The 13,559-nt window shown below is 44.9% G+C and overlaps 1 long non-coding RNA gene and 1 pseudogene across 7 annotated transcripts; one reads left to right on the top strand and one right to left on the bottom strand.

Moving 5' to 3' along the window:
* The window catches only part of LOC123080187 (uncharacterized), a 43,220-nt pseudogene extending 36,218 nt beyond the window's left edge, over positions 1 to 7,002 (top strand).
* A 346-nt stretch (positions 7,003 to 7,348) lies between these two features.
* Positions 7,349 to 11,270, bottom strand: LOC123080189 (uncharacterized). 7 transcript variants are annotated; one of them, XR_006438258.1, is made up of 5 exons: positions 10,782 to 11,270; positions 10,362 to 10,571; positions 8,407 to 10,193; positions 7,995 to 8,056; positions 7,349 to 7,605 (listed from the first exon to the last, which is right to left on the bottom strand). It is a non-coding gene; the product is annotated as an uncharacterized lncRNA (long non-coding RNA). The 7 variants fall into 7 exon arrangements; XR_006438255.1 differs by having other exon boundaries at positions 7,995 to 8,037; XR_006438259.1 differs by having other exon boundaries at positions 7,995 to 9,090; positions 9,254 to 10,193.
* Between the last annotated feature and the right edge of the window lie 2,289 nt (positions 11,271 to 13,559).

Raw genomic sequence — 13,559 nt, 5'->3', positions numbered from 1 at the left:
CCGAGATAGGATCCATGTATCAGAACAAAGCATGGACTTTGGTGAACTTGCCCGATGATCGGCAAGCCATTGAGATAAATGGATCTTTAAGAAGAAGACGGACATGGACGGTAATGTTGCCGTCCATGAAGCTCGACTTGTGGCAAAGAGTATTTTCACAAGTTCAAGGAGTTGACTATGATGAAATTTTCTCATCCGTAGCGATGCTTAAGTCCGTCGGAATCATGTTATCATTAGCTGCATTTATGAAATCTAGCAGATGGATGTCAAAACAAGTTTCCTTACCAGTTTTCGTAAGGAAAGGTTGTATGTGATACAATCAGAAAGGTTTTGTCGATCCTAAGGATGCTAAAAGGTATGCTAGCTCCAGCGATCCTTCCATGGATTAGAGCAAGCATCTCGGAGTCAGAATATACGCTTTGATGGAGTGATCAAAGTTTTTGGGTTTATACAAAGTTTGTTAGAAACTTGTATTTACAATAAAGTGAGTGGGAGCGCTACAACATTTCTGAGTATATGTGAATGACATATTGTTGATCCGAAATAATGTAAAATTTCTGGAAAGCATAAAGGGTTGTTTGAAAGGAGTTTTTCAAAGGAAGACCTGGATAAAGCTGCTTACATAATGGGCATCAAGATCTATAGAGATAGATCAAGACCCTTGATGATACTTTCAAAGAACGCACACCTTGACATGATTTTGAAAGAGTTCAAAATAGATCAACAAAGAAGGAGTTCTTGGCTGTGTTACAAGGTGTGAGTATTGAGTAAGACTCAAGACATGACCAGAGCAGAAGAGAGAGAAAGGACGAAGGTCGTCCCCTATGCTTTAGACGTAGGCTCTACAGTATGCTATGCTGTGTACCGCACATGAAGTGTGCCTTGCCATGAGTTGGTCAAGGGGTACAATAGTGATCCGGGAATGGATCACATGACAGCGGTCGAACTTATCCTTAGTATCTAGTGGACTAAGGAATTTTCTCGATTATGGAGGTGAAAAGGAGTTCGTCGTAAAGGGTTACGTCGATGCGAACTTTGACACTAATTCGGATGACTCTGAGTAGTAAACCGGATTCGTGATAAATGTTTATTATTCATGCTGAATAATAAAGTATTATATATTTCCTTATATCATGATAAATGTTTATTATTCATGCTAGAATTGTATTAACCGGAAACATAATACATGTGTGAATACATAGACAAACAGAGTGTCACTAGTATGCCTCTACTTGACTAGCTCGTTAATCAAAGATGGTTATGTTTCCTAGCCATAGACATGAGTTGTCATTTGATTAACGGGATCACCTCATTAGGAGAATGACGTGATTGACATGACCCATTACGTTAGCTTAGCACCCGATCATTTAGTATGTTGCTATTGCTTTCTTCATGACTTATACATGTTCCTATGACTATGAGATTATGCAACTCCCGTTTACCGGAGGAACACTTTGTGTGCTACCAAACGTCACAACGTAACTGGGTGATTATAAAGGTGTTGGAAATATGCCCTAGAGGCAATAATAAATTGGTTATTATTATATTTCCTTGTTCACGATAATCGTTTATTATCCATGCTAGAATTGTATTGATAGGAAACTCAGATACATGTGTGGATACATAGACAACACCATGTCCCTAGTAAGCCTCTAGTTGACTAGCTCGTTGATCAATGGATGGTTACGGTTTCCTGACCATGGACATTGGATGTCGTTGATAACGGGATCAGGAGAATGATGTGATGGACAAGACCCAATCCTAAGCCTAGCACAAGATCGTGTAGTTCGTTTGCTCAGAGCTTTTCTAATGTCAAGTATCATTTCCTTAGACCATGAGATTGTGCAACTCCCGGATACCGTAGGAATGCTTTGGGTGTACCAAACGTCACAACGTAACTGGGTGGCTATAAAGGTGCACTACAGGTATCTCCGAAAGTGTCTGTTGGGTTGGCACGAATCGAGACTGGGATTTGTCACTCCGTGTAAACGGAGAGGTATCTCTGGGCCCACTCGGTAGGACATCATCATAATGTGCACAATGTGACCAAGGAGTTGATCACGGGATGATGTGAGTTACGGAACGAGTAAAGAGACTTGCCGGTAACGAGATTGAACAAGGTATAGGGATACCGACGATTGAATCTCGGGCAAGTAACATACCGATAGACAAAGGGAATTGTATACGGGATTGATTGAATCCCCGACATCGTGGTTCATCCGATGAGATCATCGTGGAACATGTGGGAGCCAACATGGGTATCCAGATCCCGCTGTTGGTTATTGACCGGAGAACGTCTCGGTCATGTCTGCATGGTTCCCGAACCCGTAGGGTCTACACACTTAAGGTTCGATGACGCTAGGGTTATAGGGAAAGTATGTACGTGGTTACCGAATGTTGTTCGGAGTCCCGGATGAGATCCCGGACGTCACGAGGAGTTCCGGAATGGTCGGTAAAGATTTATATATGGGAAGTCCTGTTTTGGTCACCAGAAAAGTTTCGGGTGTTATCGGTAATGTACCGGGACCACCGGGAGGGTCCCGGGGGTCCACCAAGTGGGGCCACCAGCCCCAGAAGGCTGCGTGGGCCAAGTGTGGGAGGGGACCAGCCCCAGGTGGGCTGGTGCGCCCCCCCACCAAGGCCCAAGGCGCATGGGAGAGTGGGAGGGGGCAAACCCTAGGTCCAGATGGGCCTTAGGGCCCATCTAGTGGGGCGCCCCCCTCTCCTCCCCTTGGCCGCCCCCTTGATGGGATCTAGGGCTGGCCGCCAGCCCTTGGGGGTGGAAACCCTAGAGGGGGCGCAGCCCCTCCCCCCCCCCTATATATAGTTGAGGTTTGGGCTGCCCAAGACACATGAGCACGTCTCTCTTTCGGCGCAGCCCTACCCCTCTCCCTCCTCCTCCTCTCCCGCGGTGCCTGGCGAAGCCCTGCGGGATTGCCACGCTCCTCCATCACCACCACGCCGTCGTGCTGCTGCTGGATGGAGTCTTCCCCAACCTCTCCCTCTCTCCTTGCTTGATCAAGGCGTGGGAGACGTCACCGGGCTGCACGTGTGTTGAACGCGGAGGCACCGTTCTTCGGTGCTTAGATCGGAATCAACCGCGATCTGAATCGCTACGAGTACGACTCCTTCATCCGCGTTCTTGCAACGCTTCCGCATCGCGATCTACAAGGGTATGTAGATGCACTCCCCTTCCCCTCGTTACTAGATTACTCCATAGATTGATCTTGGTGATGCGTAGAAAATTTTGAATTTCTGCTACGTTCCCCAACAAAAGGTGCTCTACAGGTGTCTCCAAAGGTACTTGTTGGGTTGGCGTATTTCGAGATTAGGATTTGTCACTCCGATTGTCGGAGAGGTATCTCTGGGCCCACTCGGTAATGCACATCACTATAAGCCTTGCAAGCATTGTGACTAATGAGTTAGTTGCAGGATGATGTATTACGGAACGAGTAAAGAGACTTGCCGGTAACGAGATTGAACTAGGTATCGAGATACCGACGATCGAATCTCGGGCAAGTAACATACCGATGACAAACGGAACAACGTATGTTGTTATGCGGTCTGACCGATAAAGATCTTCGTAGAATATGTGGGAGCCAATATGGGCATTCAGGTCCCGCTATTGGTTATTGACCGGAGAGGTGTCTCGGTCATGTCTACATAGTTCTCGAACCCGAAGGGTCCGCACGCTTAACGTTACGATGACAGCTTTATTGAGTTTTGTTGTACCGAAGGAGTTCGGAGTCCCGGATGAGATCGGGGACATGACGAGGAGTCTCGAAATGGCCGAGACGTAAAGATAGATATATTGGACGACTATATTCGGACTTCGGAAAGGTTCCGAGTGATTCGGGTATTTTTCGGAGTACCGGAGAGTTACGGGAATTCGTATTGGGCCTTAATGGGCCATACGGGAAAGGAGAGAAAGGTCTGAAAAGGTGGCCGCGCCCCTCCCCATGATCTGGTCCGAATTGGACTAGGGAAGGGGGGCGCCCCCTTCCTTCTTTCTCCTCCCCCCTTCCCTTCTCCTACTCCCACAAGGAAAGGAGGAGTCCTACTCCCGGTGGGAGTAGGACTCCCCCCTTTGGCGCGCCTATACCCTTGGCCGGTGGGAGTAGGGTAGGTCCCAAAATATAAATTTCTTCTTCCACATGGGTGCCCGTCCCTCAGCGTCATTCGGAACAGCTAGTCCGCCGGGATCCTTTCCAAATATTACATGTAAATTAGAGACCATAGCAAGTACGTGATCACCGGTACGCATGGCGGGCTTCTTCCGGTGATCTGCCTCGCCTTTGAAATGCGTGCCTTTCTTTCGACATTGATGGTTGGTCAGGAGAAATCGATGATGGCCCAGGTATACATTCTTCCTGCATCTGTCCAGGTATGTACTTTCGGTATCAGCTAAACAGTGCGTGCATGCGTGGTATCCCTTGTTTGTCTGTTCTGAAAGGTTACTGAGAGCAGGCCAATCATTGATGGTCACGAACAGCAACGCTTTTAGGTCAAATTCTTCCCCCATGTGCTCATCCCACGCACGTACACCTGTTCCATTCCACAGCTGTAAGAGTTCTTCAACTAATGGCCTTAGGTACACATCAATGTCGTTGCCGGGTTGCTTAGGGCCTTGGATGAGAATTGACATCATAATGAACTTCCGCTTCATGCACATCCAAGGAGGAAGGTTATACATACATAGAGTCACGGGCCAGGTGCTGTGATTGCTGCTCTGCTCCCCGAAAGGATTAATGCCATCCGCACTTAAAGCAAACCATACGTTCCTTGGGTCACTTGCAAACTCAGCCCAGAACTCTCTTTTGATTTTTTTCTGCTGCGACCCGTCAGCGGGTGCTCTCAACTTCCCGTCTTTCTTACGGTCCTCACTGTGCCATCGCATCAACTTGGCATGCTCTTTGTTTTTGAACAGTCGTTTCAACCGTGGTATTATAGGAGCATACCACATCACCTTCGCAGGAACCCTTTTCCTGCGGGGCTCGCCCTCAACATCACCAGGGTCATCTCGTCTGATCTTATACCGCAATGCACCGCATACAGGGCATGCGTTCAAATCCTTGTACGCACCGCGTTAGAGGATGCAGTCATTAGGGCATGCATGTATCTTCTCCACCTCCAATCCTAGAGGGCATACAACCTTCTTTGCTGCGTATGTACTGTCGGGCAATTCGTTATCCTTTGGAAGCTTCTTCTTCAATATTTTCAGTAGCTTCTCAAATTCTTTGTCAGGCACAGCATTCTCTGCCTTCCACTGCAGCAATTCCGGTACGGTACCGAGCTTTGTGTTGCCATCTTCGCAATTGGGGTACAACCCTTTTTTGTGATCCTCTAACATGCGATCGAACTTCAGCTTCTCCTTTTCACTTTCGCACTTTTCCTTGCAACAACAATGACCCGGCGGAGATCATCATCGGGCACATCGTCTGGTTCCTCTGGATCTTCAGCTTCCCCCGTTGCAGCATCACCATATTCAGGGGGCACATAGTTGTCATCATCCTCTTCTTCTTCTCTGTCTTCCAACATAACCCCTATTTCTCCGTGCTTCATCCAAACATTATAGTGTGGCATGAAACCCTTATAAAGCAGGTGGGTGTGAAGGATTTTCTTGTCAGAGTAAGACCTCATATTCCCACAATTAGGGCATGGACAACACGTAAAACCATTCTGCTTGTTTGCCTCAGCCACTTCGAGAAAATTATGCACGCCCTTAATGTACTCAGAGGTGTGTCTGTCACCGTACATCCATTGCCGGTTCATCTGCGTGCATTATATATAATTATGTGTGTCAAAAGTAAGAAAATTAGACAAGAATCTATCTAAAGTAAGATTTTTTTCTTTCAGAAAGAAGATAAGAACAAGAGGCTCACCACGGTGGTGCCGGCGACGAGATCGGCGCAGGCGATAAACGGCGGTGAAGACGAGGACGGGGCGTGACGGACGCTAAACCTAGACAAATCTCGGAAAAAATGGAGCTCGGAGGTCGAGCTTCGAGAGGAGAAAGCTTAACTAGTGTGGCTCGGGCATTTCATCAAACACCTCACATGCATAAGAGGTGAGCTAGAGCACCCAAATGCCCTTCCTCGCCGGCCAGCAAAAAACAGAGCACTATGGAGTGCTCTGCTCGCCGGCGATGGGGTATATATAGGAAACTCATTTGTCCCGGTTCGTGGCTGGAACCGGGACTAAAGGCCATCCTTCTGTCCCGGTTCCTGCCACGAACCGGGACCAATGGTTGTGGGCCAGGAGCGAGGCTCATTGGTCCCGGTTCGTGCCAAGAGCCGGGACAAATGGGCCCAGACGAACCGGGACCAATGCCCACGAGGCCCCGGCCGGCCCCCTGGGCTCACGAACTGGGACAAATGCCTCCATTGGTCCCGGTTTGTGGCAGAACCGGGACTAATGGGCTGGCCAGGCCCGAATGAAAGCCCCTTTTTCTACTAGTGCATATACGTACATTCTGGCCATTTCGGATTCTCCAAACAACGCCTTTTTTCAGAAGCTCGAGGCTATTTGGCTAACTTGAAAAGATATTTTTTTTACCAGAAAATTTGAAAAATCCATGTATGTAGGTGATCTTCACGGGAACACACTGGACCAGGCCATGAGCGTTGTTGCAGAAAACGAGGAGAACAGTACAAGAATGGGATGGGCATGTCATATCTTGGAGACAACAATCATGGAGATCTTCGCAAACCTTGGTTGGGTGTCTAATAGAAGAATTTGTGCTTAGATTTTTCTCAATGCTCATGAACAATGTGTGTTTTATTTGGGCCATTTATTGGTTCCTTTAAATCAGTTGGAGGCTGAAACTATATGTAATAATAGGATGGTTGAGCATATGCATTATGGAGAGACTATTCACATTTGTTAAAAAGAGCTTGAAGGTAAGAAAATTTGAGATGGGGGAGAACGCCGTACTCTAGGATTCAGCTTTTGCTGAGTTGGGCTCTAGATGGAGGCACGTTGTTGCTTGGAAACCGCCTGAAGTGGAGACCAACAGTGGGTGGAGGGACACTGTTCTCTGCTAGGGAACAACCCGAAGAAGCCTCAACCGATGCTAGAAAACGTCCCCAACCACAACCAGGCCCCTCCTCACTCCCAATCATTTTTTACTAGACCTGCAACGCGCCACCTGGCGCGCGGTACCGGGTCCTAACACTTGTTCCAGGTATACTGTAATTGTGGGGCAAACTTAGCATGTTTAGCCAGCACAATTAATAGGACCATCATAAAGCACAAGTATTTAGTTTGTTCAAGAGCAATAGGGAGTTCAGTGCTAAAGAGTAGCAGAAGCAGTCAGTGGCAATGAGATCAGTATTGAGCAAGCAACACAATTAGCAAACCACAAACAGGGCTAACGCAGAATGCTTTATATACTGTATATTTATACAAAGCAGTCAAGGTCTGAGAGAGCATCCAACAATTTTGATGCAACATAATATTCAGAGCAAGACATTCCTACAAAAGGTGAATGGTCGAATAGAAATTCACTGAAACGGCTAGGTAGCTAGTGGTATAATACATAGTTGGGCAATAACAGTGCCGAAGCAAGTGGTTCTTCGAATTGATTGATCATCACTCACGAACTACCTGTGCAAGGAAGGTATCCTTGTTTATTAGAATGACTAATAGGAATACATTGTAAGACCTTTGTGTAAGAAAGGCATCATCTAAGCTTAACACATGACATGACACTGTTTAAGTTCTATTTTTTCTTCATCGAATCATCTTAAATTTGGCTTCAAAATTTATTAAGTAATCCAGTTCAATAAATATAAGTACACATAATCTATACAACATTAAAACTGGTACGGGACTCGCTCACTGTTCAAAGCAATTTTACATGTGCTCGCTCACTCATTCTGATGTTGTGTATCTAATAAACTTGATAATCCTAACTGATAGTAATTTCACGTGTGCTCTCTAACTCAGGTACTGGTTCATCTTAGAAGGTATCGTTTTGTGCGTTCTACATGTACCTGGTGGTTTCCACAGCCGCAGAATCTTCTATCACTTTGGGTCCTGTAAATTAGTATAATCCCTTTCAACCATAGAAACCTTAGCTTTATCAGTAGGCAAAATCCAAGAAAATCTGCATGATCAAGCTCTAGTAAAATGCATCCTATTGACCTTCGTGTTTCCTCAAGCTTCTCCATAAGCTCATATCAAGTAACTATTGTGCAAGTTGTGTCATTTATCCGATTGCACTTATTGTGCAAGTTGTAGTTGCAGACCAAAGCCAACAAACTTTGCAAATAGCAGGCAATGCATATATATATATAAGTGATGGTCAAACATAACAGCTGCTATCTCCATACAAACCCTAACCAACATCATATAAAGTAACTATTCATTCAACAAAATGAGACCTAATAAAGAGAGTATTTTCACCTGGGATTTTCACCACTGATCTGGTCATGCTGATGTCGTCCATAGTGCCGCCACGCCGCCTTGACATGCCTCGTCCACAAAAATAAAAAGAACCAGTTAGACAAATTAGGGTAGAAACATGAGTTGAAGCAGAGTACAACTTCATAATGTGATCATAAGCATGAATCAAAACCTTGTTGCGTCAGAATCATAGTAATCTGACATTGAAAGAAATGCTTATGAAACAACACCAAACTTCAGATAATACAATATACAATTAGAAGGTTGGTGACATATAGCCCACTCTTATAGTAACTATTCCATCCAAAATAGTTGCAGCATACAATGCTTCTTGTAAAAAAAACATAAAACATACTATTAACAACTTATGCTTGTGCTAACTTGAATTAAATTATCAAACAGGTTAATGGGCAAAGATCAATCACGTTTCATTCATACACCCAGCAGGAAATAGCACCGAGGCACAATCATCCAAAGACACCACCCCGATCATTTATAAACCTCCGAACCTAAGAACCAACACCAGATAACCTTGTCTCATGTTGAGTGTCAAAGGAGGCAAGGCACCCCACTGCAACAGGGCGAGTCAGATGCGGCCCGTCTTAGCTCGACGTCCTGGTCCTCCTTCAGCCAATCGCCGAGGAGGAGAGCTCAACTAATCAAACATGAGTTGTATCCAGCTCACTACAATACACAAGAGAACTCTGACATGTAACTTAATGCAACATGCAAGTGACAAATTGAGATTTAACATGTCCTGATGTTCCAAGTTAGAAGGCCTCAAAATTTTCATCAGTAGCTTAGCTTTGTTAGAGTGAGTAGAAAGTAAGAAGTAAAATGTACAGACCAATAAATGTCCCTTTGATGAAAATGCCCTTCTCCTTTCAGTTCAATTGTACCATGCATCTGGTCAGTCCACTAAAAATGAAAGCGAACATTTAAAAGGAAAAGGTTGAGAAAAGTTAAACTTCTGTTAAATGGATCGGTTGAAGACAATCAAATTAAAACTTATGTTATTATCTGCCAAACTCCAAGTTATTCATACTTTTGACCCTAAATATGCAGTAGTTGTTGTCAAGCTTATTCTATTTAAACTCCAAATCTCTATGTTATCTTCAGTATTTGTAAATCAACCCATCACTGAATCTCTAAATAGAGTTTACATAGAGCATATACTCCAGTGAGCTTGATAATTTGTACTGTCAAATTGAGAACTGTCAAATTCAGTGATCCTGTCAATATGACAATACTGCTAACACTAATATGACAACAGTAAATAATTTCTTTGACAGTAATTCAGCTAACACTAATTTAATGTTAACAAATGTGCTCACCAAATGGAGTATAAAATCTTTGACTTCAGCCATTTACTGAACATTTATATGCACATTTATAAATGCTGAAATCTTTGACAACAGCCATTTACTGAAGATTTGTCAGTTAACACTGATTTCTACTCCCTGCAAATGTGCTCACAGCAAAGATTTTCTTTGACAGTAACAAAGAACATCAATGAACATGTAGACATTCAGGATTTCTGTGAGCATTCATGCCTCTTTGTAACAGGAAGGTAGGCTTACTCTGACGAGCTGATGAACAACGCCTAAGCTCGTGCAGTATGCCACAACCCTTGGGTAGAATCCTCTCTCGGCGCCGGTGATCTGGATCAAGCATACCATGGAACCGCCGGACTGCGTATCCCAGAACCACTTCGCCATCGCCTTTATTAGCAGCCAAGGTGTGTGAGTACTCATCTTCAGTTACACTGAGGCAGTCTTGCACTTCCCCTGCTCATAAGGCCAAGCAAACATTTCATGGTTGAAATCAGTGGATGGTAAGATGACTGAAATTAGTGGAGTAGGTTGGTGATTAATTGGGCTTGCCCATGTGTATACTTATGCCAGACAGAAAATTGGGCATGTGTATCACAGTATCTGTCAGTAGTGTATGCATACCTTCATAGGAGCAGCAGTTAACCAGGGTATTGAGCCTGTCGTGGCCAAAGCAGCACCACGCCGCCTCCACCGCGGCATCGACGGCCGCCTCGTTGCAGGCCGCAAAGTCTAGCCCCACCACCGCGACGGCCTCCCCCATCTCCCGCACAGTGTCGCGCCTCCTCCTCCGTCGCGGCCACGACACCACCAAGGAGCATCAATGGCCTGTATCTGAATCACCAACAATGAGCAGAGTGGAGGACACAATGTTCTTGAAGGGGAGAGGGGCGACGCGAGACCACACCGCCTCAAACCTGGACGGATTAGCCGTCCGTGTGCTCCTCGTGTGGATGGCGACGGCGACGGCGGAGAGAGATATGCGAGGAAGAGAAAGAGTGAGAGGAAGGACAGGAATCCTAGCTGAGACGGGAGGAAGAGCACCTGAAGGTTGATGACACCGGCGACATGGACGGTCGTCTCGGCGGCCATTGCTCCTCCCGGTGATGGCGACGCGCGGCCTTCGCCTTTGGCCTTCTCGCTCGTCCTGATGATGGCGACGCGCGGCCGTCGCCTTTGAACCTGCGCCGGTGGTGACAGCAGCGGCACCTAGGTCGTCACACGTGCAGAGGTGCCCATTGGACGAGAAGCGGAAGCAGAGGCCGCCGTGCTCCGGGGCATGCTCGGCATGGCCCTCGTACAACAGTGCCCAAATGTCAGCCTTGCTCGTCGAGCTCGCCGTGTACAGGGGAGGAATCGAGGTTGGTGGTGCGAGAAGGACAGGGGAGAGCAGCGGCGGAGGCGAGCTCGACGACGTGAGAGGAGAACCGGACGGGAGGGTGGCGGCGGCTGCGAAGGAGGGGGCGCGCTAGGATGGGGATGGCGGCTAGGGTTATCACCCAATCAGGTGCCCTCCTCTCCTCTACACTGAAATGTCCACCCACAGCACGCCACGGAAAGGCAAGAAAGTGAAATCCCTCTAATGCCCTTAGCGGGATCTGAGATTTACAGGCGGTGGCACGATTTTTTGACTGTGAGCCACCCGCACCGGGTGTCTACGCACCCAAGCCACTTACAGGCACGGCCCATGAGCGCGGGACCCCACATGTCAGCGACACCTGCCTAATATACCGAGGTGAGAAAACAAAATTACTGTTCATTGATCCAACTCTGAATTTTATCCAACGGCACAGCTCATCCCAGGGGCAGATCCGACGACCCAAATCGCATCAGGGGAGAGATCCAACGGTCAGAAATTTGAAATCGCTAAGAGAGCCCATGTTCAGACGTGAATCTAACTATGGGATTTCTCCTACTAATGTTCATAGCCAACATCATACCCTGTGTTCCATTCTTCGATCAACAATGCAATTTTTTACTCATTTGCTCCCCAAACTATTTAAATTTTGAGGGTTCATAGCTGACATCATACCCCATGTGAGACAATATATCATGTTTATTATTGTTTTCACAAGATCGGATAATTTAATGTTGGTTTATAATTCAAATATATATAAATACATAAACTAATAATGGGGATTCCTCACATATTTGCCTAACCTAGAGTATGATGGTCTTCAACAAATGATGTTAATTGTCCCTAAGTTCCAGTTTGTAGTAAAGGTACCTAAGGATGTTAATTGCCTGTAATTGAGATAAAAAAAGACAATGAGCATGCCCTTGGGATTCATAAAGGAGTGGACTAGTTTTCATTATTTTCATAAAATAAAACATAAAGTCCAATTGTTCTGCCCCTGTTTTCCCATTTTATACATCTCATGTGAGGCTAGTGGGCTGGTCCAGTACTGTAGTTACCTCTGGCGTGAGTGTTTTTTTTTTCTCTATATATTTTCTCTTATCGGGTTTCACTATTTTAACTGGTTTTTTTCTAGGTATTCTTTGTTTCTTTCTCATGTTTTCTTTGATTTTCTATTTTAAACATGTGCCTACTTTTCTCAATACACATTGTGCATTTTTCTTTTTTTTTCGGGCAAATCAGAAAGCTTTATTCAGACACAAGGATTCCTAGGACAATCAGCTAGGAGGTTGGTCGCTAGAAAGGTGGAAGTTTCACCAAGCCAGCTTTCGGTGTCATTCAATGTGCAAGCATGCTTAGCACAAAGATGAGTCGGTAGGTTCGTTGACATGTTTACATGCTGAATATCAAAAAAATACTGAGCTCTCCTCTATTTTCTAACCTTTTTTCTTTGCAGGAAAACATCTGATCTATTCATTTCAATCATGGCAGTACAACGAACATCAGAAATAATAAAAATTACATCCATATAATTGTGGCGAGTGTTCGAGAGTGTCATCGACCACAGGCAGTCTACCTCCATTATCACATGCGAGAATCCTCGAAGCATTGTGAAACAAGCACCATTGCGCAATGAAAAGGCTTCAGCTATCGGTGTGTCAGAAATACCCAGGTACGGTTTGCACCATGCACCAAGCATGGCCGAAGACGAGTGTGTAACACCTCCCTCGCCATCCTGACCAACAGTATAAAATGCCCCGTCGGTCGTGATCTTGATAATACCCTGATTGGGAGTACACCAGCCGAAGCCTGGCAAGATAGCGGGGTGTTTTCCGAGGAAGATGAAGGAGAGCAAGCGCCTCCTTTGTTAATCTGATTGTAGTGGTAGGACCCCTCCCATCTTAGCCATGCTTCACACGATTACGAGAATGCCAAATAGCCCACATAATAGTAGTGATTATCTTCACACATTTTTCTAATTCACTCATAACATTTTATTGATGCAAGTTGAACATTTTTAAATACATGTCTTTGAATATATTGTAAATACATGCTACATATTTTTCAAATACACACTGATTTTTTAATGGCATGAAACATTTCCTTAAACTATGCGAGCATTTTTTCCATTGTGTAAATATTTTTATAAAATGTCACGAACATAACTTTGAAATGCGTGAACATTTTCTAAAAATGTCACATACATTTTGAATTTATAAAACATTTTTTGAATTATTTGAACTTTTTATATTGGATAAATATTTTTTTAAATGTCACAATAATTTTTTAAAAGCGTGATTTTTTTAAATCTCACAAACATTTTTCTGAAACACGTGAACACTTTAAAAATGACGCATACATTTTATTAGTGCTATCAGTAATTTTGACCAACACAAACATTTTCTCTACATTATATAAAAAGTTAAATGGGCATTATTTATAAAATTTATCAAGGAAAATAGTTT

This window comes from Triticum aestivum, chromosome 3D, assembly GCF_018294505.1.
Source record: "Triticum aestivum cultivar Chinese Spring chromosome 3D, IWGSC CS RefSeq v2.1, whole genome shotgun sequence".
NCBI classification, from domain to species: domain Eukaryota; kingdom Viridiplantae; phylum Streptophyta; class Magnoliopsida; order Poales; family Poaceae; genus Triticum; species Triticum aestivum.
Note: the sequence above shows the minus strand (reverse complement) of the source record. Positions and strands in the feature narration are given on the sequence as shown.